The sequence below is a fragment of the Narcine bancroftii genome, chromosome 6 (assembly GCF_036971445.1).
Source record: "Narcine bancroftii isolate sNarBan1 chromosome 6, sNarBan1.hap1, whole genome shotgun sequence".
NCBI classification, from domain to species: Eukaryota; Metazoa; Chordata; class Chondrichthyes; order Torpediniformes; family Narcinidae; genus Narcine; species Narcine bancroftii.
This window is the reverse complement of record NC_091474.1, coordinates 11,490,926-11,518,825: the sequence shown is the minus strand read 5'-3', so window position 1 is coordinate 11,518,825 and position 27,900 is coordinate 11,490,926. Positions and strand designations below refer to the sequence as shown.

The window sequence follows — 27,900 nt, the reverse complement described above, 5'->3', positions numbered from 1 at the left end:
CCTCCCCCAGCCCGACTCCTCCCCCAGCCCGACTCCTCCCCCAGCCCGACTCCTCCCCCAGCCCGACTCCTCCCCCAGCCCGACTCCTCCCCCAGCCCGACTCCTCCCCCAGCCCGACTCCTCCCCAGCCCGACTCCTCCCCCAGCCCGACTCCTCCCCCAGCCCGACTCCTCCCCCAGCCCGACTCCTCCCCCAGCCCGACTCCTCCCCCAGCCCGACTCCTCCCCAGCCCGACTCCTCCCCAGCCCGACTCCTCCCCCAGCCCGACTCCTCCCCCAGCCCGACTCCTCCCCCAGCACTCCTCCCCCAGCCCGACTCCTCCCCCAGCCCGACTCCTCCCCCACCCCGACTCCTCCCCCACCCCGACTCCTCCCCCACCCCGACTCCTCCCCCACCCCGACTCCTCCCCCACCCCGACTCCAGCCTGACTTCCCCCCACCCCGACTCCAGCCTGACTTCCCCCCACCCCACCTCCAGCCCGACTCCTCCCCCCACCCCACCTCCAGCCCGACTCCTCCCCCCAACCCACCTCCAGCCCGACTCCTCCCCCCAACCCGACTCCTCCCCCACCCCCAACTCCAGCCCGACTCCTCCCCCACCCCCACCTCCAGCCCGACTCCTCCCCCACCCCCACCTCCAGCCCGACTCCTCCCCCCACCCCCACCTCCAGCCCGACTCCTCCCCCCACCCCCACCTCCAGCCCGACCTCCCCCACCCCCACCTCCAGCCCCCAGCCCGACCTCCCCCACCCCCACCTCCAGCCCGACTTCCCCCACCCCCACCTCCAGCCCGACTCCTCCCCCACCCCCACCTCCAGCCCGACTCCTCCCCCAGCCCGACTCCTCCCCAGCCCGACTCCTCCCCCAGCCCGACTCCTCCCCCAGCCCGACTCCTCCCCAGCCCGACTCCTCCCCCAGCCCGACTCCTCCCCCAGCCCGACTCCTCCCCCACCCCGACTCCTCCCCCACCCCGACTCCAGCCTGACTTCCCCCCACCCCACCTCCAGCCCGACTCCTCCCCCCACCCCACCTCCAGCCCGACTCCTCCCCCCAACCCACCTCCAGCCCGACTCCTCCCCCCAACCCCCAGCCCGACTCCTCCCCCACCCCCACCTCCAGCCCGACTCCTCCCCCACCCCCACCTCCAGCCCGACTCCTCCCCCACCCCCACCTCCAGCCCGACTCCTCCCCCACCCCCACCTCCAGCCCGACCTCCCCCACCTCCAGCCCGACCTCCCCCACCTCCAGCCCGACCTCCCCCACCTCCAGCCCGACTCCTCCCCCACCCCCACCTCCAGCCCGACCTCCCCCACCTCCAGCCCGACCTCCCCCACCTCCAGCCCGACCTCCCCCACCTCCAGCCCGACCTCCCCCACCTCCAGCCCGACTCCTCCCCCACCTCCAGCCCGACCTCCCCCACCCCCACCTCCAGCCCGACCTCCCCCACCCCCACCTCCAGCCCGACCTCCCCCACCCCCACCTCCAGCCCGACTCCTCCCCCACCCCCCCCTCCAGCCCGACTCCTCCCCCACCCCCCCCTCCAGCCCGACTCCTCCCCCCCACCCCCCCCCAAACACGCTGGACTCCTTTGCCCCCTTGTCCCATGCCAGTGAGCCAGTGCGCGGCAGCCTTTCCTGACGAGGTGGGGCCGCCAGCCAGTGTCCGTCTCCACCTGAGCCCTCCATCACCAGCGGCCTAGCAACGGCCAGACAAGGCGCTGGGCCCAGTCACCCAACTAACCGCTCACATGCCGGTCGCTGCGTCCAATTGGGGTCCCCGACACCCTCGCAGCCGAACGGGTGGCGACCCCGACTGAAGGAAAAGGAGGAATCAAGCGTGTCCGTCGCTCTACCTGTTCCCTCAGATGCAGTCAGCCATTAGCGCAGGAAACACGGGGCCCGGATGAGAAGGAAAGTCCGGAACCGGGAATCCAGATCAGGTCCAAACTGAGGACTGGATTCCCGCTGGAGTGGATCACTGGTGTCCAACGTTCTGGACACGGGGCAATCCACCCTATTCTATTGACTCTTGCGGTCGAAACAAGCAACTTTATTTTGCAAGAACATATGATGAATAGAAATGTAATGGAATTTAACAGTGACAAGTGTGAGGTTTTGCACTTTGGGAGGTTAAACAAGGGTGAATGGAGAGTGTGGTAGATCAAAGAGATTTGAGGGTGCAGGTAGACATGGTGATGAAGATGCATTGGCATGATTTTCTTCATTGGTCCGGACACTGAGTACTCAAAAGCGCTGGAGGAACTCAGCAGGTCACGCTCCATCCATGGAAAGCAAAATAATGAGTTGCATACAGTTTGGGCCTGAGCTCTTCACCCCTTGTTTACCGCAGTACAGAAGCCGGGACATCAGGTTTACGAGCCTGCAGTTTTGTGTGTAGTTCTGGTCACCCAGCTTTAAGAAAAATATAATTCAGCTGGATGGGTACAGAAAAGGTTCACGAGGATGTTGTCAGGACTGGCAGGTTTGAATTATAAGAAGAGATCGGAAAGGTTGGAGGTAGTCTTCTCCCTGGAGCGTCAGGGGCTCAAGGAGGATCCTATAGGGTTTATAAAATTGTGAGGGGCATAGATAATGGAAATATTCACAACCTTTTTCCCAGAGTAGAAATTTAAGGTGAATGCATAGATGAAAGGTGAGGGGAAAGATTTAAGAGGAGTACATTCTTTGGATAGAAGGCAGTGGGCATATGGAACAGGCAGTCAGAAAAAAAAGTGAAAGAAATGGGGATGATGGGAACGTTCAAAATGCTTGGAGACAGGATAGGAGGCATTAAACGAGATATGATCTGAATCCAGGTAAATGGGGTTTCTGAGGATTTCTAATCTTGCCATTTTTGTCTTTCACACTTACCAGAATATGTTGGCTCTCAACTCCTTTTTAAAATATTTTTATTGAGTATAACACATAAATCTTACATAAAAAGTCCTCTAATCAAGCAAATAACAGGTCATATCAGATACATATCACAAATTAATATAAATGTAAATAGAAAACCTATTGATATTTGTTTACTTAACAATATTTCTTTAAAATAATTCTGGATAGAAACCAAGTAAACTACATTAGACAATCCCTTGGTCTAAACAAAAGGTAAATTCTGTCTAATTTAATGATATGATCTATGACAACCATAATTAAATCCATATTAACGTTTATCTAAAAAAAAAGGAAAAAAGAAACAAAAAAAATCCCTAAAACTAAATCTAATCTCTCCCCTCCCTCTAATCAAGGATACCTTGTAAAAAAAAATGATGTAAATATATTGGATCAAAAGTGACCTTCAGAAATTAGACATAGAATCATCGGATTCTCTATCTAGTTTCTGAACTCTTTCTAACACAATTTTAAAAGATTCTCAAATGCCTGTTGTTATTTTTACTGTAAGCATCTGCTTCCTTTTGAGTTTTTAATTTATCTCCAAATCAATTATTTTCATGAAGATGATGAATTTTGTTTGATAAACAGTATTTCTTAAGGAATAAAATATACCATTTTAAGTTTCAGGCAAGGTTATTGAACATTAGAAATAGGAACATGAGTAAGGGGGCCATCTTCTCAAGCCTACTTCACCACCCTTTAAAATGTTGACTGATCTAATCTTGCCCAAAAACATCACTTTCCTGCTTTCTCCCCATACCGCTCAATTCCTTTGGAGTTTAAATGTCCATGACTCACCACAACTGAATATATTCATTGATTCTACCTCTGTTCTTCTGGCTCAGAGAGAATTCCTAAGATGCATGGCACCCAAAGAGAAGCAATTATTTTTTCTTTTTCAATCTTTTTATTAATCATATTATAGATAAACAAAACACGAGGAAGAACTTCTTCTTATCCCCATGTTAAATGGATGATCACTCGTTCTGAAATTATGTCTCCTATAGATACTGTCAGTAGAGGAAATACAGTGTATTTACTGGTTTCTGCTTCTTTATGAACTTAACATTACATTTAAAATATGTTAATATATGCAAAAAAGGTTCATTTGAATGTCCTCCTAAATATCCAAGCACATGCAGTTGACTAATATTTCCCATTCTCATTGTTTAGATCTAGTACACTGGCCAATTTTGTTGAAGTGGCCAGCTACTGATATGATACTTTATAATTAAGCATTAAAATTGAAAAAACATTGTTTTACTGTAATTTTTAAAACTTCCTGGAGATCTTAAAAATTTGGGACAATTTGACAATTTGCAGGAATTCCAGATATCTTGTAGTGTCCAAAAATCAAAGTTAATTCTTTGAATCAAAATACCTTTCTTAAAATGTTATTTTAGGGATTGCTGAATGTTGTCCTTGTGGGTCTATTTCAAACTGATTCTCAAGGTATTTGCATTGTCACACATTTAAAATTATGATAAAGGAAATCTATTTCTCATGATCCTTCTAAACCTGCCTGTAGGAATTGACTGGATCATGTTCAGAATTTCTCAATACAAAAGTTAAAGTCAGAAAATCATTTGCAATGGTTTCCGTTCCTCCTCCCATATAATTACATTTTAGACCTGATCTTTCATCCAACTCAATAAATGGGACCTTTTTTTTGTTTCCTCCTAATTTTTGTTTGCATGTTAACTTTGACAAAATCATTCCAAAACACTATTATTTTTCACATGTACATGAACACTCACATCTACCCCTTTTTGAGATGGATCTCAGTTGTAGGGCAACTTATATGACATCTGATATTGAATGTGCAGAAATTTCCTTCAATTAAATATTGGGAAACACAAAGCCATTGTTTGCCATTCCAAGCACACACATCATGCCATAGTCACTGATTCCCTGGTAACTGCCTGAGGCTAAACAAGAGTTTTGGCAATCTTAGAACCATATTAATGAAATGACACAAAGATAATTTTTTTCCTCCTTAGTGCTTATATTTATGGATAATTGGGTCATCCTGACTATTTTTGTTGACTAACTTTAGCTTTGTTGCCACAGATTAATGCTGCAGAAAATCAGTCTTATCACTGACCACACAAATGAAATGTTAATTTGCTTTCAGTTTTTTCGGCTTGAGTAGTTCTCTCAGTTTATTAGCACTCCCTCGCATGAAAAGACGCGTCGAGCTGCTGTTCTGCTTCATGAAAATATCTACGTTGACAAGAATATTACATTGTCCAGAAAAGGAATTATGTTCCCTAGTTTAGCACTCCAGTTGATCTTAAGCAGGAAGTTACAAGATTTAATGGTAAACAATAACAAAAGGTTTTCCACTCCGATGTGGATTAACAAAGTTTTATGAGCCACCTTCATTGATGTATCCCAATTGTCTAAACCTCTCATATATTTCTATTATCAAATTTACACACTATATTAATTCACCAAATAATGAAAAAACCCTTTCAAAGATTATTCTTTGAAGCCTTTACAGAAATTTGAATTTTTCTGTTAGCTTGTATCTTAACTTTTGTTTGCTAAACTTGAATACTTTCAGAATCCGAATCAGAATCAGGTTTATTGTTGTAGACGTTTCACAAAATTTGTTGTTTTGCGGCAGCAGTGTTGTGCAGAACGAGGTGCAAATACTAAAAACTAAAATTTTGTAAATACAAGATAAAAAGAATCACGTGCAAAGAAACAAAAAAAGTGAGAAAGTGTCCATAGGTTCACTACCCATTTAGAAATCCGATGGCAGAAGGGAAGAAGCTGTTTTTGTATGTTCAGTGTGTGTCATCATGTTCCTGTACCTTTTTCCTGATGGTTGCAGGGAGAAAAGGACATGGCCTGGTTGGTGAGGGTCCCTGATGATAGAAGCTGCTTTATTGAGCCACCGCCTCTTAGAGTTGTCCTTAATAGTGTGAATACTAATACCCATGATGCCGCTGGATCCAGAGCTTATATTTGTTAGTTCTTATGAAGGATGTCATTCTGAGAATGAGTGAAATAATTCATTTGCCAATACAATTAGTCTGTGCTCCATTTCCCTTCATGCTACCATTTAATGAAAGATAACATCATCTGTGGGATACATTTATTCATCTAGATCTTCAAAATAGTTGATTGAAATCAAGAAATATGCATTAAAAAAAAAGTGACTGTTCAATGATGCTGGGACTTCATTCATATTAAAGGAAAGGTCTGTTTGACGCCTCTGCAAATCTTTCCCTAAGCACTCATTGCTTTCCGTTTGTTGCTTCCATTTTTTGCCTCTGATCAAAAATCAATGTACATTCTTTTATAACACTTGTAACAGCCATGGTTAGTGGGTAAAATTCTTGCTGTTGAATCAGAAAGTTCACGTTGACCCTTATAAATCACTTCTGGAGTAGAAGCAATTTATTACTGATCCTGAAGGACAATTAAGTGGTTCTCAACCTTTTTTCTTTCCACTCACACACCACTTTAAGTATTCCCTATGCCATCAGTGCTCTGTGATTAGTAAGGGATTGCTTAAGGTGTGAGTGGGAAGGGAAGGTTGAGAACCACTGCTCTAGACCCAACTGAAATATTTTGCTTGAGAAAAATGGTCATTGGCCCATTACCTTTGGAGTTATGAAACCTTGCACAGTGGTTTTCAAGCTTTTTCTTTCCACCCACACACCACCTTAAGCAATCCCTTATGGCATAGGGAATACTTAAAGTGATATGTGAGTGGAAAGAAAAAGTTTGAGAACCACTGGTCTAAGAGAAGAACAGAATGCAGGCTTGAACGTAAAATTCTTGGCTGACAAACCAGTCTACTGCATATTTGTTTTCTTTCTCCTGAGATTTGAAACCAATACAGCAGTTATCAAAGGGATCACAAGTGCCTGTTTTAGAAAAATATGAATTTTTAGAAAAGCACTATTTTGAAGGAGATCAAAGGAATTATCCTTCATAACTGAAAATAAAAGAAGTAAATGTATCCTGTCTGGATGCATCACAGCTTGGTATGAGAACTGCAAGAAACAGCAGAGAACGTGAATGCAGCTCAGCCCGCCACACGAATCAACCTCCCTTCCATCAGCTCCATGTATACCTCTTGCTGCCTTCGTCAGGCTGCCAATATATTGAAGGATTCCCTTGTTAATAGATGGTTTCCCTACAGTATTTAACTGTATCTTTTTCTACACCCTGCTCTTTGTCCTAATAACACTGTAGCCTGCACTTTTTGACTGACTGTAACACTACCCAGAACATTGTTTTATCATTCCACTAACTGCTGTGCTTACATATGGATTAACTTGCCAGGAGAACATGCAAAATAAAGCTTTTCACTGTATCTTGCTACACGTGACAATAAACTCAATGGTTCAAAATGCTGGAAACAATCAACAAGTCAGACAGCATCTGGAGGAAAAGAAACAGAGTTAATGTTTCAAGTCAAATAACCCTTCACTAGAACTAATTATTTCCAGCTAAAGCATCATTTTTAATTGTTAATTATTTCCAATGCCCTGGCCAAAAGTTAATCTTCATCCAACATCACAAAACAAATTATTTCCTCATTATCACATGATATTTGTGCAGGCAAGTCTCCCTTCTTTCTGTCAGATTGTCATTGAACATTTTCCCACATTTCCATCAATATCTACCATTTGTACTTACATTCAAAATTTAGAGCACTATTCATGCAATTTAGTGTAATTTTGTTCTCTTGATTTACTGCAGCTGGGAAGCCCGTCTCTTCAAATTCCAGCAGATATAATGAGATGCAGATCTCAAAATACAGAAGAAATATGGTCTGTTCCTACAATATAATATTCTATTATTGTATTGGGATTGAGTAGGAGATTGGTAGAAGACAAAGTAATTAATGTGGAGAAATATATTGGCAAAGAAATGGGAAATTAAATGGCTTGTTTTGAACCCATGATGACATACTGACCCAACAGGTCACCTTCCATGCTGTTCGGCAGTAAATCATGCAATCTGCCCCTGTAATAGGTTTCCTAGGACTATTTCAACCTTTTACAAAGAGCAACCTGTAGATACATCACAGAACCTGTGACAGTGGGCCCGTGGCAAATTTCCATTCTGCCAATATGATCAGAGTCCAGAAACTTGATGTCAAACTCAAATCCCTGTTACCCATCTGTCTTGATCTGGGATCAGTGGAACAAATAGCCTTGGGACCATCTTAAGCTTGTCAGATCTTCTATGCCTGAGTTTAAATCCTAGTTGATGTCCAGTTCTAGAATCAATATTTGTAATTATAGATCTGTCACAATAACCTTTATGTATTACTCTGGGAAGGATGGATCAGTCCCTGTATTACACTGAGGTACAGTACTCTAGGAGAAAAAATGTGTTTTGTACCTTTAAGAACAGAGTCTCAAGTCAAGGTTATTATCATCTGATTGTACAAGTACAACCCGACAAAACGGAGTTCTCCGGTCCTTGGTGCAAAAACATGCAGACATACAACCAGACATAGCACATATACAGACAATTATACATAGGCAGGACAAGTATTATATCTGTCAAAATAAAAAAATAAATATTGTTTTATGCAAATGAGTGTCTTGGATGGTTAGCATGAGCAGTTCCTTTGGTTGTTCAGCGTTCTCACTGCCCTTGAGAAGAAGCTGTTCCTCAGCCTGGTGGTGCTGGCTCTGATCCACCTGTATTTCTTCCCTGACAGAAGCAGCTGAAAGATGCTATGTGCAGGGTGGAAAGGGTCCTCAATGATTTTGTCTACCCTCTTCAAACAATGATCCCAGTAGACCATGTCGATGGTTGGGGGTGGGGGGGGGGGGGGGAAATGAAGACTCCAGTGATCCTCTCTGGCACTCTTATGGTCCTATGAATTGACCTTTGATCTATTTCTCTGCAGTAACAATATCATACTGTGATGCAGCCAGCCAGGACACACTCGATAAAGCTCCTATAGAAGGCTGATATAATGACGGCCGATAGCCTTGCCCGCTTCAGTCTTTTCAGGAAGTGCAGTCACTGTTGCACCTTCCTGACAAGTGAGGAGATGTTGTGTGTCCATGATAGTTCACTAAGTGAACTGCAAGGAACTTGGTGCTCTGTCATGTAATATATCTATCATATAAGATGATTTTCGATCTGTTGTTGTAGCAGTCACTGCTTTATCTGAGTGACTGGATAATAAAGGATGTTATTTTGGTGGGTCTATTCCATTATTTGTCTTTTTTTTATATCAGTAGCAAACCTGAAGCAAATAATAACTCATCCAATACTCAAAATGTTGGAGGGGCTCAGCAAGTGAGGCAGCATCCATGGAAGGCGATAGACTGTTGACATTTGAGCCATAAACCCTTCATCAGGATCAATGTTTTTAACCAAAAATGTCAATTATCTGTTGACTTCCATGTATGCTTCCTGACCCACTGATTTCCTCCAACATTTTGTACGTTGCTCCAGTTTTCCAACATCTGCAGATTTATTGCTTGCTAAAGACCAACACATGAAATGTTGGTGCTTGAGAGAATAATAGGCAACTGGTCGAGTGCAAAAAGAATAGAGACAAGGGCGCTTAGGTTGAACAGTGATGATATGTTTGTAATTTCGAAAAACACAAGTGGTCTCAGTCTTTTTCACTATATCTGATTACGGACTGAGGACAAGCAATATCATTAAGGTCTTAGGGAAGCTCACAGAACAGACAAATGTGACTATATGTGAAAAGAGAAAGATAAATTTGCTTGCTGATTGTAGAAAGTCAATGTTGATGTTGTTGAATCCGTTAGTTCCATTAGGCCATAGATAAAGTCTCTTATCATGTGATTGTAAAGATTATGATGGGAATTTTAGAGAAGTGCCTTCAGTGATCATCTTTTTCCTTTATCAATATTTTTATTGAAATTCAAATTGAATTTCCACATCAAAAAATTGCAGAGTACATATTAAAAGTCAAAAAGTAGTGCATTGCATTTAAATCACACCAATTCATCACAGTGCCCCACATTTTCAATTAAACAAATTATATTACAGTAATATTTTATTGTTTTAGTAAAAAAGATCTTAACCCAATTCCAAAAATGAAGCTCTTTGGCAAGAAGAAAAAATAATCCCTTAGCAAAATGATAAATTACCTTATTAGTCCACACTTCTGTATTCATATTGTGACAGAGTATATAGAAATGTTTTTGGGAGATAAATTGGGAAAGGTTTTTTTAGAGTAGGTCACATGCCAACACTTTAAAACAGATCTTATTTTAAATACTGGAGACATAGTGGCTTCTCTCACCTTTTTACAAGAGCTTTGAAGAGTGCTCAAGAGACTTCAGTAATGGATTGTATTGTTTATCAAGGCAACAGGTGAAAGAGCAGGCTGGCACCACTATTGTCAAGAGGGTCATGTTGTTTTGCAAGCAGATCGAGTCAAACAGGCTTTCTCTCAGTCTTGAGGAGAGAGAGAGAGAGAGAGAGAGAGAGAGAGATCACTTGACGGTGTCAGCCAATGAAGTTGCTGGAACTGAAACAGGACAAGCTGGTAAGCTTTTGGAAGACAGCTTGGTCAAAGCCTTTATGGTTCATGCAAGAGGAGAGGAATGGCTGTCTAATGTTTCACTTGGAATAAGAGAAACAAAAAGCAACTCTGTGGTGACCTGAAAGAAAGAGGTTATCATCTGGAGATCCCTGAAGGGGCAAGTTTCATCAGCAAGACACTGGAGTGGAGTTATGGATGTCCTTGAACAACAAATCTCTCTCTGAAAACCAACAAGAACCTTCCTGAATGGTAACCATTTACCTTTCGAGCACCAAAACCTGGTGAACTTTATACATGTTAAATTCTGTGCACAGTATAAGAATTGCCTGCAGCCAATGAACTTGGAAGAATGGGAAGTGAGATTGGACTGTGAACCAAAGAACTTTTCTGAATTTACTCACACATTACATACACGTGCGCTTAGTATTAGAAGGGGGTTAAGTTAGGTTAAGTTAATAATAGATAAGTTAAAGTGTGATTCTGTTCTCATGTTTAAAGATCATTGAAACCATCATTTGTCTTGGTGAATATCTATTGCTGCTGGGTTTATGGGTCCTCTGGGCTGAAATAACATCAAATCAGAAATTCTGAAAATAATTCAAAAAGGGTCCCCACAATGTTTGAAAATTTAAATTCAAATCAGGTAATGAGCATCCAATCTTCTCTAAATTTAAACATGACGTGAAGCACGTAGCCATTGGGTATGAGTAGGTGGAGCACCATCCTTCCACCTGAGCATCACTGCCCACCTAGCCATAAGAGATGCCACTGGAATTATGCCACTCTCTCCAACAATTCCAAATAAGGAAGTTAAAGGATTAGTCTCATGTGTTTGATTAAAGTGAGAAAAATTTCTTTGAATAAGTTTTTATGGTTTTTAGTGATTGTTACACCCAAATAGGTAAATTGATTTCTTACCATTTTGAAGGGAAAGTTAGTATTTATCAATGCCAAATTATTCAAAAGACAAAGTTCACTCTTACGTAGAGTCAAAACTTTCATATGTATGAAAGGGACTTGAGGAGAACATTAGTGGCAGATGGTCAAACCGAATAACAGAAAAAAAAATGAAATACTCAAGCACTTTAGATTTGACATTGAGGATTGTTTGGTTTGTAGATAAACAAAATAGATAATTCATGCAAGACTAGTTGATACTCCGAATTTAACATTCAGTTGGGCTTTCAAAATAGTCAGAAAATTGAAAACGATGCTTCTAGAGTGTGCAGCAGTTTCTCTCAGGGCTTTGCTACAAAGCCCAAGTCAGTGACAGACTCAGAGAAATAGTAATGATGGTGGTCCGATTCCACCAACAAGTCAGGTCAACGCCACAGTGGGTTCAGCAGAAAACCAGTGAGCCGTGCTGAAGGAGAGAAATCGACAAGTCAAGAAGGTGCTAAGACATGGTGGAATGTGTCACAGATATTTTTAGGGCTGCAGCGGTCATGGCACAATTATGAGCATTGAAGATAATCCAGAAAGGGCAAGTCGGAAGAGAGGACCTTGTGACATCAAAAATGACAAGAAACAAGAAAGGGGTTGCTACTGCAGGCAACCAAAATAAAATGGGCATAATAATTAGCCTGTCACCATTATTTATTTATCTCATAGTATAAGCAGTACTAAGTTCAATGTTAATTGTTGATGTTTTGGAAAAATGTATTACAATATATTTCTAGTTGGAAAGAATTATTGAAACTATGACATTACACTGATAGTACAGTATGTGAGATCAGATGTTTTTTGAATTCTGTTAAGAGAAGTAATTATTGGAATTACCAATGCCTGAAGTAGATACTTCATAGTTGTCAAGTATACCTCACAACTGAAGATTATTATGGTTGAGAAGACTAAGAGACTAAACAAATATGTTGGGTTCAATTTATAATTGTATATACATGTCTGTATAAATAATTAGCTAATTGTGGATGACTCGAAACTTGGCAGTATTGTGAACTGTGGAAAGAATTGTGATAAAACGCAACAGGAAAGGGAGACTCATCGCAGATGAAGTTCAATGTGAAGTTCAGGCAGTACAGTACATTGGTAAGGGAAGTTTACAAAACAGAATTCATAAATCACGTCCCAAAAATTTGAGATACAGATTAAAATTCATCTCAAGGAATTTATGGGAAAATGTAAATGAAGAAACACAAAAATAGTCCTAAATTGAGCCTGTATTCTCAATCTTATCTCATTATCAGATTATGTGTCAATTTAGAAAATGAAAAGAGTAAAGTGGAATCTAAAATTGCCAACATAGACGATTTCTTCGAAAAGTTCAGTTCCATTTCTACCCAAGAAGGGCGACTTACTAATTTATCAAATTATAATAATAAAAGTAAACTGTGTACATTAATCACCTAAAAATAAAATTGAAAAATTGGAAGTGACATTCCCTTATTCCTAATAGATTTCTGAAAATGGACTTTATTTATACGTGGTTGTTTTTCCTACATATATATGAGGAAATAATCAAATCTAATGATTTAAAAAAGGATTTAGGAATAAAAATTGGTAAGCCGTGAAAAGGATACAAACATTTAGGTAGAATGTACATTTTAATTGAATTAATACGTCCGATCATTGTAATCGAAAGTGGTGAACATCCCAATAATATTTTAATCTGATTAAGTAATGCTACAAAAAAATTTTATAAACTTTTTATAACTTTTTGTAATATTAATTCCTAAATATTGAAATTGATCCTTAACTATTTTAAATGGAAATTTAGAATACATAGAAAGAGATCCTTTAAAAGGTAAAAGTTCCCTCTTATGTAAATTTATTTTATATCCCAAAAATTGTCCACACTGAGTAAACATAGTTCATATATTTGGTATAGAAACCCCTGGATTTGAAATAAAAATCATAAATTATCCACATAGAGCAGTGGTTTTCAACCTTTTCTTTCCTCTCACATACCACTTTAAGTATTCCCGATGCCCTAAGTGTTCTGTGATTAATAAGGGATTGCTTAAGGTGGTATGTGTGTTGCAAGAGAAGGTTGAGAATCATTGCTCTAGAGTCAATTATTACTGAAATATTTTGCTTGAGAAAAATTATCATCGGCCCATTTCCTTTGGAGTTATGAAACCGTGCACATAACAAATCAATTAAGTACGATTAAAACAGTGGTTTTCAAACTTTTTTTTCTACCCACATACCACCTTAAGCAATTCCTTACTAATCACAGAGCACCTATGGCATAGGGAATACTTAAAGTGGTATGTGAGTGTAAAGAAAAAGGTTGAGAACCACTGGCATAGAGAGATACCTTATGTTCAATTCCATTTCTAATTAATCCTTTAAATTTTCTAAATTTTCGAAGGGCAATGGCTAATGGTTCTTTATTTTCAACTTGATGTGATATGGATCATATTCTAGGAACACAACTCCTCCATAATACAAAGGTCACCTTTCATACATTTTAGTAGGAAGAATGTGAAGAGGCACTCACTGTGGAATAAATCATATTAAAAGGAATGTAGGAGAAGAGGAAACTGGGAGTATGGGTGGACATAAAGTCTACACAATTCTGAGCTTTAACACTGAGGAGAAATTTTATAAAACACTGATCTGTGTTCAATTTTGTTTGCCTCATTTTAGGATGCATGTGAAAGCATTGAAGATGATCCAGAAGAGTTTTACAGGAATTGTTTTGGGGTGAAGAACTAGTTACAGGGATAGATTGGAAAACCTGGGACTATTTTATTTGGGAAATAGAAAATTGAGGGGAGAGCTGATCGAGGTATTTTGAGTGATGAGGAGTCAGGTCAGAGTGGATAAAGTCTCTTGAAGGTAGAAATGTTGAGGATTAGACATCACAGAAAAAAGAAGGGAAGACAATTAATAGTGACATGGAATCAGGAACATGTGGCACCCAGATGTGATGGCTGTAGATTCAATTGTGTCTTTCAGAGGAAACCAGACAACTATATGCTGAGGACAAATTTTCAAGGAGAAGTGTAAATTGGAATTACTGAGTTGCTCTTGTCAAGAGTCAGTGAAGATACATTAGGCTAAATGGCCTCCTTCTATAGTCTTTCCCCTCCTACCTGCACTCATTTACCACCTGCCAGCCTATGCTCCTACCACTTCCCTCAAATCCTATTTCTTATGAAAAGTTTTGCCCAAAATGTTGACTATCTCTTGCCTTCCTGGTTGCCGCCTGATCTGCTGAGTTCCTCCAGCAATTTGTGTGTTACTCCTTCTGTACTGTAACAGAATTTAGGCATTGTAAAATTACAGATCTGTAAATAATTAACCATTGATATAATTTTATGTACGTGAGGGTTGGTGTAGTTTGAAGAACTGAATGTACCATGTGAAATATTGTTGTTTGAGTCATAGATGTTTAGAGTTGACTGATTTCAATAAAGAACCTTTTGATGATAGCTCTACATCTGTAACTTTTCCAATTAAAACAGCAACATCCATAACTCATCATTCAGACTCTGTAGGTACGTCAGCTCATGCATAATATTGCATTACAACAGGGAACAACAGTACTGTCATTGACTGAAATTTTAGAGGTCTTTTGAAGAGATGATACAAGCACAAAAGGTGTCTGAATTTCTATACTTCTATCAGCCTCTGTCTCAGACAGACAGGCACAGGTGGATGAACTTTAAGTACATTGATTACTGAGGGTGGATAGGGAAGAAGTATTATCAACTTCCTTATTCAGGGGAGTGTAGAACTGCAATATTTTTTCTAAATATTAAATTGAAAGCCCTCCATGAATTTAACATTGACTCTTTAAACTTTCCAATGACATAAAATATCATGTTCAAAATTTTCAAAGCTGCTTGGTTGATACAGTCTGATTCTCAATGACAATCTAATACAATTATGTTCTCATTGAATTATGTTCTCTACCGTATTAAGCAGTGTCACTAAAGAGCCTATGAAGTCGTAAGCAACACAATTGGGGAATTAATTTTCCTTTTGGTCAACCAGGTGTCTAACTTGTTCTAACCTTATTTTGCATTTAACATTCATACAGCCATGTAAAAGAGTAGAATAGGATTACAATGAAAAGGAAGATCAATTAGCACTAAGAAAGGGCATCATGAGAGAGATTATGGGGTTCATTCATGAATTTGATGGCTGCAGGGAAGAAACCGTCTTTAAGCCTGTTGGTGCATACTTCACATTCTTAAGCCTTCTCTCTGATGGGAGGAGGGAGAAGAGAGTGTGTCTGGGGTATGATGGGTCTTTCTGTATGTTGGCTGCCTTTCCTAGGCAGGGAGGGAAGTTTGAGTTTTGTTCTGAACTGCATTCACTATTTTCCGTAGCTTCATCCAATCTTAAGAAGAGCAGTTCATATACCATGCTGTGTTGAATACACAAGTATGCTTTCGATGGTGAACCTTTAGAAGTTGCTCAGGGACAAGGCGAGATGCTAATGTGGTAATACAACCACCAGACTGCCTGTGATTGCCTGCATCTCTCTGCATTCTTACCTGTCTACTTCAGGAGGCAACCCACGGTACCTGCAGGGAGGCAGCCTGGGAGGCTGGCTCCACCTACTCCCTGCCAATCACTGGCCCATATAAAGGCTCATGGAGGCCCTTGTGTAGGCAGTAGAGCCCATGGAGCCAGAAGAGATACTGAACCTTTTGTGCATTTTAAGCTAATTAAAGCCTTCATAGTTTGAGCTTGTTTGTTTGCACTGCAGCACATCACAGTTAGACTTCCTTGGTCTTCTAAGAAAGTAGAGGCATTGGTTTGCTTTCTTGACCGTTGAATCAACATGCTTTTCCGAGGTCAGGACACTGAAGATATAGATGGATTTGCTAGTGGTAAAATTATGAGATAAGAGTAAATGCAAGCAGTCTTTTCCATCTAAGGTTAGGGAGACAAGAACAAGAGAGCATGGGTTAAGGGTGAAAGGTGAGATGTTAATGGAAATATATAGGGGAACTTCTTCATGCAGAGTGGTGAGAGTGTGGAATGAGCTTGGTGAATGCAGGCTCCATTTTTACATTTAAGAAAAAAACTGGATAAGTACATGGATCGGAGGGCTTCGCGGGGCTCTGGTCTGGGTACAGACTAATGGGACAAGGCAGAATAATAGTTCAACATCAACTAAATGGGCCATAGGACTTGTTTCTGTGCTGCAGTGTTCTATGGTTCTAAATTGTTCAAGAGTCTCCAAATTAAATAATTCAGAAATTAAAAACAATATGTACCTGAAATGTAATACAAATCCTTACTGTTGACAGATTTTTGAAATCGAGCCGTGGAGATACAACTTTTCTTACACTGCTCATGCCGAAAGTGTAGTGATTTTCAGAAAACAAAATGACACACTGATGCATGTCAGCTTCATTTCAATAACATTAACTTCACGCCTATTATTGGAGCAGGCCTCATGCAGCTTTAATTTTCATTTCACTCTTAAAATAGCATATGGGAACATTATAAATTTTCACCATCAATAGTATTGAAGGTTTGGGTTGTAGTTAATTTGCCAGCAGTTTTAAATGCTCACTTCAGCAGCTAATTTCAAATGGCAGGACAATTCATTCTGCAACATGGAAGTAGCTGCGAAGTTGAGAATATAGAAACAATGATGTAACTATATTAACATTACAATTGGAATGTTAAATTAATCATTTTTTGATAATGTAGCTTTTTTTTATCAGTATGAAAATCACCTAATTACATAAAATTATACAGTCCAGAGAGTGAAAGAAATAAATATCCATCATAAGATTCCAATCCAAGCAATTTTTGCGCAGGATTTTAATGAATAATTGCAATTTTAAAAATTGATTACAGGAATGGTCTGGAATTTAGTGCCAGAAAGGTGGGTCAGAAATTATTGCTTATTTCGCAATTGATGAAAACATCTGTAAACTTCCTGATTTCAAATGTGCAGGATTTGCTCCATCTGTGGAAAACAAACATTTCCTTGTGCTGTGGGGCAGAAACCTGCAGATGGCGTATTTTGATGAAACTTGCAGTTTGCACCAAGTGTATGATCCGTAATGGCCAAGTTCTTCACATAATTACTCTTAAGTGCAATTCTTTGTTCCAATGTTGGTGACCTGGTTGTAAAAAGGCAACAAAAAAAAAGCAAACTATATCCTGTTTGGAATAAAATATTCTTTTGGAATGCAATGAGGAATAATTCAACATGCAAAATATTTTGGGTTTTTAAGTAGAAACTGAAGCACATATTCCTTTGGGTTTTATTATGGCTTATTAACAAAATGATCATGCATAATCTTCATTAGTAAACATTGAGTAAAGCTGGTACTTTTACAAATTGTAAACAGAAGGAGAAAAATATATACATGCATTCAATGTTGAGTCTCTGAGATTTTTTTCTGGCTTTCATCTGGAAATCTGCACTGAGCCATGCACACTTCAATGTTTATTTTATTGGATACTACATGAATGTTCTAATTGGAAATGTGGTTAAAGATAATATTAGATGAAAGAATACGGCTTATAATGTTTAAAAAAGCATTGGGAACATTTCAGAATTCATCAAAGTGGTTCCAAGGCATTGATAAGAAAGGGAAAGTAAAATTTGAGAGTAGGCTTGTGTGAAATTAAAAAAAAGATTGTAAATAGCTTTACAGAAATGTAAAATGAAAAATATCAGTTACATTTACCATGGATCCTTTATAGACTGAGACAGGAGAAATTCCGCTGGGGAAATAAGGAAATGGCAGAGAAATTAAACAAATATTTTCAGTCTGTCTTCCAAGAAGAATATACAAATGCTCTCTGGAAATAGTGGAGGAGTGTAGGTTTAGGATGAATAAGATGTTGAAAGAAATGAGAATTACTAATAAAAACGGGAAATTAAAGGAATGTGAAAGATGATAAATCTCCAGGATTTGATCTGCTTCCTATGGTTTTGAACAAGGTGGTTGTTGGAGATAATGAATGTGTTGGTTGGCATCTTCCAAAGCTACATAAACTTTGATACAGTTCACATAGATTAGAAGGTAACCAATGTATCTTGGAAAGGAAGAAAAAAAAACCGATCAGTTTGCTCCATTGTCATTTGTATGGAAAATGCTGGAATCTATTTTTAATGAATTGGAGTCAAGGCATTTACAAAGTGATAGAGAAACACAAAGACCGCTGATCCTGGAATCTTGAGCAAACCATGAGAAGTTGGAGGAACTCAGTGGGTCAGATAGCATCCACGGGTAGAGATGTTCTGCTCAGGACCTATTATCAAAACTAAAGTAGGAACGGGACTTGGAAAATGATAATAAAACAGGGCAAAGGCAGCATGAATTTTTGAATGGGAAATTATATTTGACAAAACTGTTTGAATTCTTTGAGGTTGTAAGAAGCAGAAAGGAAATGGATGAATAAGGTGATGTGGCACAATTGGACTTGCATAAAGCCTTTGATAAGGTAGCACAGGAGATTATCAGACAAAATTAGAGTGCATATTTTTGGGCATGATACACTGGCTTGATTGAAGACTGGTGAGTAGAAAGAGAACAGACTAGGAGTTAAAGGTTGGAGGCTGTCCAGTGGCGTGTCACAGGGATTGGTACTGGGCTCCAGCAGTTCATATTCTAGTTAATATATTCAAGTTTCCTGGTGATTAAGAATTGGATGGGAGTTTAAGGTGTAATGAAGATACAGAGAGATTTGGCAATGGGAATAGAACATAGAAAAAAAATTGAGCATCATAAAAATGGAAATTTAAAATGAAAAAAAAAGCATCCAGAACCTATGGAAAAAAAAACAAGAGTTAACATTCATGTTGGAAACCCTTTGTTCAAAATTTGAAAAACGTAGGTCATAATTTTCAGAATCAAATAAAAGAAATTCACTGCATCTTTTAAGTAGTGAGAGACATGTTTTTTGTTGCTTTTCAGAGGGACTTGCATCCAAATCCCTGATGTTACTGTGGAAGAACAGCAAGCAATAAAGAAAGGTGTGCAATGTGGATCTTTATTGCAAAAGGACTTGAATGCAAGAACAAAGAGGTCTTGCTCTAATTACTTCAGGTAAGAGTGCATGGGGAATTATGTGTGCCTGTCTCCTGGCACCACAAAGGGAAGGATAGAGGGAGTGCAGCAAAGATTTACCAGATTGATTATCCCTGGGGTGGCAGATTTGTCATTCGAAGAATGGGTAAGCAGATTGGGTTAATATTCCCTTGAGTTTTGAGAAATGGCTGATGCAGTTTTCTTCTAGGACGACAAACAGAAGATGAATGGTATTTCTCTTGGCTAGAGTATCTTGAGCCATGGGTTATATTCTCAAAATAAAGGGTCAACATTGCGGGTAGTGTATCTTTGCAAACTCTGTTTCCTATATTCAAGGCACAGATCAATTGATTTTTGGACATGAAGTAAACCTGAGAACATGGGGTGAGTACGGAAAGTGGTACTTCAGTAAATGATCACCCAAGATCTCAGTTAAAGATGAACTGAACATTATGATCTGAATGCGTGTTTCTATTTCTTGTGTTCTTTGATTCATAAAGAATCTTGACTCACCAGTAATGCATGCAGAATTAAATTTACCCTCTGAGTGATGCATTGGTCCAGGTCTTACGATGTCCAAAGGAAGCAAAGATATATTACTGACATTTCGGGTTTAAGCCCTTCATCAAGATCTACCTTGAAGAAGGGCTCACACCCGACATATATATTGTATATTTCCCATGGCCACTGCAAGACCTGCTGAGTTCCTCCACCATTTCTGTGTTTTTACTATAATCACAGTGTCTGCAGACTTCCATGTTTCACTTCGGTGCATTGGCAATGTTGATGCAGCGTTACAACTGAGAAAAGCACTTTCACTCTAAATAATTATTGAAGTCTACCATTTTCCCACTAAATCATTCTTTGTTTGAAGAAAATATTTCACTGGTACTAAATGTACTTGTATGTTTAAGGAGATTTGGCATGTCATCAAATACTCTATCAAATTTCTGCAGGTTCACTGTGAAAATATACTGACTGGTTGCATCACAGCCTGCCTTGGTAATCTGAGTGCACAGGAACACAAAAGTTAGCAAACCAAGTACATCACTAGCTCTGATCTTCATCTATTGGAGACATCTACAGTATGTGAGGTGCTCCCTTAGGAAGGCTCATAACGGACTGTGATCACCCTGGTGTGAAACACAGAAGTCTGCAGACACTGTAATGGTAGTTAAAACACAGAAATGCTGGAAGAACTCTGCAGGTTTTGCAGCATCCACTGGAGGTAAACAAACATATATTGCCAACATTTCAAGCTTGAGCCCTTCTTCTTGAGGAAGGGCACAGGCCCACGACATCATCAAGATATCTTTATTTCCTAAGGATGCTGTGAGACTGATTGAGTTCCTCCTACATTTCTGGTTTTTTAACTACCCATAACCCTGGTCACAACTTCTTCACACTAGGTAAAAGCCACAGAAGCCTGAAAACCAGCACCTCTCAGTTCAAGAGCAGTTTCTTTCCAGTTGTCAGGCTCTTGAGACTCCTCATGTTACACTTATCCTAGACTGCTCCAACACCACACCAGGACTGTCTACACTATTATAACATCACTTTATGTTATCTTGATCTTTGGTAATGAGTATTTAGTAAGTGCTTATCTTTTGTTTTCATTATTTATTTTGAATGTAAGATATACTATTGTTTTTTTCATTAAAGTGCCTTTTCCACTGCAGCAAGTAAGAATTTTGGTGCTTTTGTACATTGTATAATGTGTACGATAATAAACTCAAGAACATAATTAGTTTGAGCTTGTGTCCTGCTTGACATGGTTTAGTTCTATTCCAGATTTAATCATCAATACTGTTTACAAGAATCCATATCTCTAAAGTCACCCTATTGCAGCCTTTCTTCATAACTCAGTCCTCTGTACCATAGGTGTTGTGGTTTTTAATATGAATGGATACTCGGTATGGTGGTCTCAGAAAACAACAGAATATTGTAACAAATAAATGAAACTTGGGTGTTGATGGTGAGTCTCTCACTATTTCTCTTAATATAGGTTAGTTTTAACTTGAGTTGTAATATATGACATTTCTATTTTAATGATGAACATTTCTGGATATTTACTGACAAATATTAGTTTTTTACTGTCAATAGTTTGCAAGCAACTGAATTTACAATCTTTGCAGATAAAGAAATCAATTTAAAAATAGTTCTGTAGTGTTCATGCTACGCGAGCTTGGAGAAGAACAACATGCACACCAAAGCCTTGGAAAACGAGACTGGTTTATTGCTCTGGATGTCACGCTTATATGGGCCGCAGGCACTAATGTCAGGGCCCTGCGTCATCGGACTGCCAGCCTGGGATTGGCCGGCATTCCCACCAGAGTTCCCCATCTTCCTGTCATGTGGAGGTCACCTAGGATGACGGCCAGTATCACCCCCAGGTCCGCACGGTCGACGCATTCGTCAGCCATTTTGCAGGCTGGTCCATGTCTCAGTGTACTGGCTGCCACAGTTCAGTGTTTTTTTCTTTCTGCAAAGAATATGGCATTGAAGGCATTGTGATTTTTTAAATGGATATATTCCTAACATTGAAATTATTTTTCTTAAACTGTCCGTAGAACCCATTTCTTCCCAACATAATCAATTTTCATTTTTATAGTTAAAAGGCAAAATAATTTTATTTATCAACATTTTGAGTTGCTTTATTTGTAAAAATAAAGCAGACAGAAGTTGTGGGGGTTATTCATAATCTATTGTAATAAAGTTTGAGAATGCAACTCATGGATTATTCTTTTAATATTTTCATTGAAGAAACCTGGGACAAGAACATAGCAAGAGAAGAAAAGTATGGTTTATTGGAATACAATGCAATCTCCTTTCTTCCACTTTCACTTCATCAAAGAAAAATGGGGAAACTCATCTCACAGTGTTAAATAAAAAATAAATATCAAAATGCAATTAAATAAACACAAAAACTCAAGATAAAAAGATATACAAATAATTTGAATGCTTAAGTGGAAAAAAACCACATTTCATTCATCTATAATGCTTGATGACTGTGTTTACACAACTTTATATTTCAGGAATGAAATGAATGGGTCTGTTCTTGGTCAGAATGCTTTGGTGACTCAAGGTTTTCAAGCATTCCATCAGTTGACCCAGCTCACCATTTAAAGTGAGATTGCTACTGCCCCGTACTTGTGCCTGTCACACGTATTCTATGTAGGCTGCATGAGGAGATTCAAGGAGGTGCTTTAACTGAACAGTCGTGTGCTTGAGCAACGAATTGTGAAGAATAAAAGTACAGTTTTGCATTCTATTGGAGGAGCAGCTGCACAACATGGAAATGACCTGAATAAGAATGTCAAGAAATCCAAAATGTGTTCAAAAGATATTTCTATGAATGCAGAGTTAATATTTAGTAGATGAAACTTGTGCCTCCATAAATATTTAATTGTGTAATAATTGTGCCTCTATCATATTTATTTTTATGTTAGTCAAGATAACACAGAGGGCAGCCATTTAGCTAATCCAGTTGATGCTGGTCTCAGCTGATCAATCACATTAATTCCCTCTCCTTATTTCCCTAGCAGTCCAGTGACTTAAACCCTCTCACATGTTTATCAACTCCATTTGATTCTTTTGCCAACTGCCTACACCAGTAGGAAATTTACAGCAAATAATTAATCTACCAGCATATTTTTGGGATATAAGAGGAAATCAGAGAATCGAATAAAATAAAAAAACTAAAAAAAAAAAGAGAGAATCGAATAGAAACCTCCGTGGTCACAAAGAGAACATGCAACGTGCACACCAGCAATACTCAGAGGCAGCAGTATTAACAGAACCCAGTTGATACTCTTGTGTATTATCCTTACACTGTACCACTGTTTGTGGATCAGTACAAAATTAAAAAATAAATCCCTAAGTGGTGGATTTAAAAGAAATTAAAACCTTAAAATGCAGGGGCTCTGGAGTGGAGTCTTTAGCACATTATTCAAAATATTTAAAATAAGTTTGCAACCCTGTCAGTAGTACTGTATTTGGAATCTCTGACAACTTCTTAAATTCTCTACAGAAACAGGTAATAGCATTTGCATCCTTATCAGCCAAGCATCTAATCTTGCTGCACTGGAAATCTGATAGATGCCTTTCTATTACATAATGGATTAAGGACATCAGTTTCTTTATTAAACTGGAGAAAATCAAGTATATATTAAGATGTCCACTGGAAAATTTTTCCATAAATGGCAACCTTTTATGTGCTATTTTGTTGAATGTTGAGTGCTTACGGATTAAATGTCTAATTGCAAGATGGTTGTACGAGTTTAGTGTTAAGATTGAAATTAGACAGGCTAGGAGGAGGTATGAGGTTGCTTTGTCAAGTAAGGTGAAGATAAATCCAAAGGGTTTCTACAGATGTATTAGGAACAAAAGGATAGTGAGGGATAAAATTGATCCCCTAGAGCAGGGGTGTCAAACTCAAATTGACGGAGGGCCAAAATTAAAAACTTGGACTAAGTCGAGGGCCGAACTAAATATTTATTGAAAATTTTCAACAACATCTGCATGTTTTCTCTTCTTTCAACATATGTAATGTTAAACTTTTTCTTATTAAAATAAAGGTTTAATAATAGTTTTGGATAAACTCTTTCCAGAAGCATTAACAAATGAGAAATAAAATATTCAATAAATAATATTTCTCTATAGAGGATTTGTCAAATGTTGCTAGTGTGCTGTCGAATAGTAAAATCTTGGGGCTATTGAGAATGTGAGAGAATAACATGGTTCCTGAAACAATCAAATGGGTGACTGATTGTGGGCATGAACTCTAGCAGGGTTATTTGCCATGCCCTTTTTCCATTGGTACAGATATCCTTTGATTTACACACTTTCAAGTTTTATGCCTAATGAGCTTGTATCCAGGTGCAGGACCATTTTTAACCAGGAATATATTTATCACTGTGACATGAAACTATTGGAAGATCGTTTTATCCTGAGATTAAAGTTCATAATCCTTACTCAGGCCTGTGTACGGGAGGGCGGGGTTTGCGGGCGATCGGATTGGACAACGACAGTGCGGGGGCATCGGCTCTCGCTGCAGGGCGGCATCTCGGCGGATCAGCGGCCCCGTCACCGTGAGTCGCGGGTCGGCCTGCGGCAGGGAGGGGGAGTGGGCAACGGTCCTGGCGAGGTCAGGCCCGAGGCCTCCGGTTCCGGGCGCTGGGAAGCGGCCTTGGCTTCCCCTGACACCGGCCAGGCCCCAAAACCAGAGTCCACGGTGAGACCCTGCAACGTAAACAGAGGAGGTGGGGGCGATTAGCGGACTGACGCCAATGCATTCTGGGATTTGTAGTATTAGCTGTGCATGCGCTATACTGTCGCCGCGGCCAGCGGGCCACCTCTAATACATTTTTGAAATGATCTTGCGGGCCAAATATGATTATACCGCGGGCCAGAGTTTGACATGTGTGCCCTAGAGGATGAGAGTGGATGGTTATGCACAGAGCTAAAGGAGATGGGAGAGATTTTGAACAGTTTTTTTTCTTCATTATTTACTAAGGAGAAGGATATTGATCCGTGTAAAATAAGGGAAATAAGTAGGGAAGCTATGGAAATGACAATGATTAAAGAAGAGGAAGTACTGGAGATTTTAAAGTGGCTAAGTCTCCAGGTCCCGACAAGGTATTCTCTAGGACCTTGAGGGAGGTTAGTGTAGAAATAGTAGGGGCTTTGTCGGAAATATTTAAAATGTCATTAGTATTGGGAATGGTGCCGGAGGATTGGAAAGTAGCTCATGTAGTTCCATTGTTTAAAAAAGGTGCTAGGAGTAAATCTAGTAACTATAGGCCTGTAAGTTTGATGTCAGTGGTGGGTAAATTAATGGAAAGTATTCTTAGATATGGTATATATATAAATATTTGGATAGGCAGGGTTTGATTAGGAACAGTCAACATGTATTTGGGAGGGAAAGATCATGTTTGACAAAACTTACCGTTTTTTTTGAGGAGGTTACTAGGAAAGTTGATGAGGGTAAGGTGGTGGATGTTATGTATATGGAGTTTAGTAAGGCCTTTGATAAGGTTCCTCAGGGAAGGTTCAATTATAAGTATTAACATTGAATAGTAAAATGGATTCAGCAATGGTTGAATGGGAGGTGCCGGAGAGTAGCGGTTGATAACTGTTTGTCATATTGGAAGTCAGTGACAAATGGTGTACATCAGGGTTCAGTATTGGGTTCATTACTGCTTGTCATATATGTTAGTGATCTGGATGGTGGGGTGGTAAATTAGATTAGTAAGTATGCGGATGATATTAAGATAGATGGAGCTGGGGATAGTGAAGAAGGGTTTTAAAGTTTGCAAAGGGCTTAAGAAGAATGGGCTGAAAGATGGCAGATGGAGTTTAATGCAAATAAGTGAGAGGTGTTACATTTTGGTAGGGCTAATCAAAATAGGACATATATGGTGAATAGCAGGGCATTGAAGAGTGCAGTAGAACAGAGGGATCTAGGAATAATGGTACATAGTTCCCTGAAGATGAAATCACATGGTGAAGAAAGCTTATGGAATGTTGGCCTTTATAAATCAGAGCATTGATTATAGGAGCTGGAATGTTATATTAAAATTGTACAAGGCATTGGTGAGGCCAAATTTGGAGTATTGCATACAGATTTGGTCACCAAAGTATAGAAAAGATATAAACAAATTGAAGCAAGTGCAGAGAAGATTTGCTAGAAATGCTGTCAGTGTTGCAGGGTCTAAGTTATACGGAAAGGTTAAATAAGTTAGGTCTTTATTCTTTGGAGCATAGAAGGTTGAGAGGGGATTTGATTGAGGTATTTAAAATTATTAGAAGTTAGATATAGTTAAATTGGAGAGGCTTTTTCCTTTAAGAAAGGGGGAGATACAAATGAGAGGACATGAGCTGAGAGTTAGGGGCATACGTTTAGAGGAAACATGAGGGGGGACTTCTTTACTCAGAGAGCAATGGGTGTGTGGAATGAGCTTCCAGACCAAGTAGTGGAGGCAGACTCGATATTAGCATTTAAGAAGAAGCTGGATATGTGTATGGATAGGAAAAGAATGGAGGGTTACAGGTTGAGTGTAGGTCAGTGGAGTTAGGTGGAAGAAAGTGTTCAGCATTGACTAGAAGGGTCAAGTTGGCCTGTTTCTATGCTATAATTATATGGTTACAATGTGTTGGATGGAGAGGCTGGTGGTATGGTAGGTAAGGACAAGGGGAATCCTATTTTATTCTGGGGGCAGAGGGGGCCAGAACAGATGAGCGGGAAATGGAGGAGATGAGGATAAGGGTTAAGTTGATGGTGGTCGATGGGAAGCCACATTTGTGGAAGAAGGTGGATGTTTCAGATAACCTGGACTAGAAGACCTCGTCTTGGGAATAGATGCGGCAAAGATGGAGAAATTGTGAGAAGGGATTTGACATCCCCCCCCCCACCATTTTTTTTCAGGCCCTTAACATTTTTTATACCTTGATGAAGGGCTCAAGCGTGAAACATTGGTTATGCATCTTTATCTTTCCTCTATAAAGTACACAGGTGGACCAACTGAGTTATTCCAGCTGTAGAGCGCGTCAAAAGAATTAAAGGCTTGTTGATCCAAACCAAGGCTTTTATTAACTCAAAGACTGGAGCATATCATATGTAGGTCGACCAGTCCAGAATGACCTGGTCTGGCTAGGAGTAACTCTTTAAGACCTGCCAGTAGCCGTGGCTATGCTCTCAGCCAATCACAGTATTCCTACACTATAATCTGTACATATACACATTGGTGATAGAATCTGTACTATCACACCAGCATTGTGATTTTACATCACACTAATATTATCTGGAAATTTATTAACACATTAAATTATCAGAAGGTCCATTGCAAAGAGATTTAAACTGCATTTCTACTGCAGCTTTGATGTTTGGGAAGTTAATCAGAGCCATTCACCTGCATATACATTTTTAATCTCAATCAGGACTTCTTAAAACCACTTGCACAAGCAAGTCTCATTCTCTGCATCAGAGCCTGGTTGTGACATTTTGAGTAATGTGAAGTTATTGGTGGTTATTCGTTAACATAATGAATGCACAAGGTGGTGATTCCATGACATGTGCTTGCTGTCTTAACAGCTTGTATTAATTAAAACCACTAATTTCAAAATACAAAGAAGTAAAATGATGAAGAAAAGAGAAGTGGAGTTACCAAGGTGAATATCAAGGGAGAATATCAAAGGTTTAGTGACTATCTTGAAATATGCTGAATTAGAAATGTTTAGATATTGGGTTCTGGAAATTCATTCATGCAATTGAGGAACAAAAAAACAGTTGTATTGTTGAGAATTGGCTTGGAGAAGAACAGGTTTGTACATATTTCTTGATTGGGGTGGCCTGAAAAACTAAACAGATTGTGGTACGAACACATCCAAACCTGGTGCATGACAGAAGATCCTGACAGCAACAAAAATGACCCCTTTAATTGCAGATTTTGCATAAAATTATACAGCTGTGTGAAAGAAGAAAAATAGTCTACAAAATTACATTTGGAAGTTGT

The 27,900-nt window shown here is 39.7% G+C and overlaps 1 protein-coding gene and 1 long non-coding RNA gene across 9 annotated transcripts in view; one reads left to right on the top strand and one right to left on the bottom strand.

The window, feature by feature from the left end:
- Window positions 1-1,914, bottom strand: part of kif3b (kinesin family member 3B) — a 34,024-nt gene extending 32,110 nt beyond the window's left edge. For 5 of the 8 annotated variants that reach the window (XM_069883958.1, XM_069883957.1, XM_069883962.1 and 2 more), the window contains exon 1: window positions 1,740-1,904. The gene's annotated coding sequence lies outside the window, so the exon portion shown is untranslated. Of the gene's footprint in view, window positions 1-1,739 lie in introns of all 8 variants that reach the window. The other 3 variants (XM_069883960.1, XM_069883959.1, XM_069883961.1) reach the window with 2 other exon arrangements.
- LOC138735709 (uncharacterized) overlaps window positions 1-27,900 on the top strand; it is a 54,035-nt gene that overhangs the window by 15,089 nt on the left and 11,046 nt on the right. The window contains exon 2 of the long non-coding RNA XR_011339896.1: window positions 19,274-19,405. This is a non-coding gene — a long non-coding RNA (uncharacterized lncRNA). The remainder of the gene's footprint in view (window positions 1-19,273; window positions 19,406-27,900) is intronic.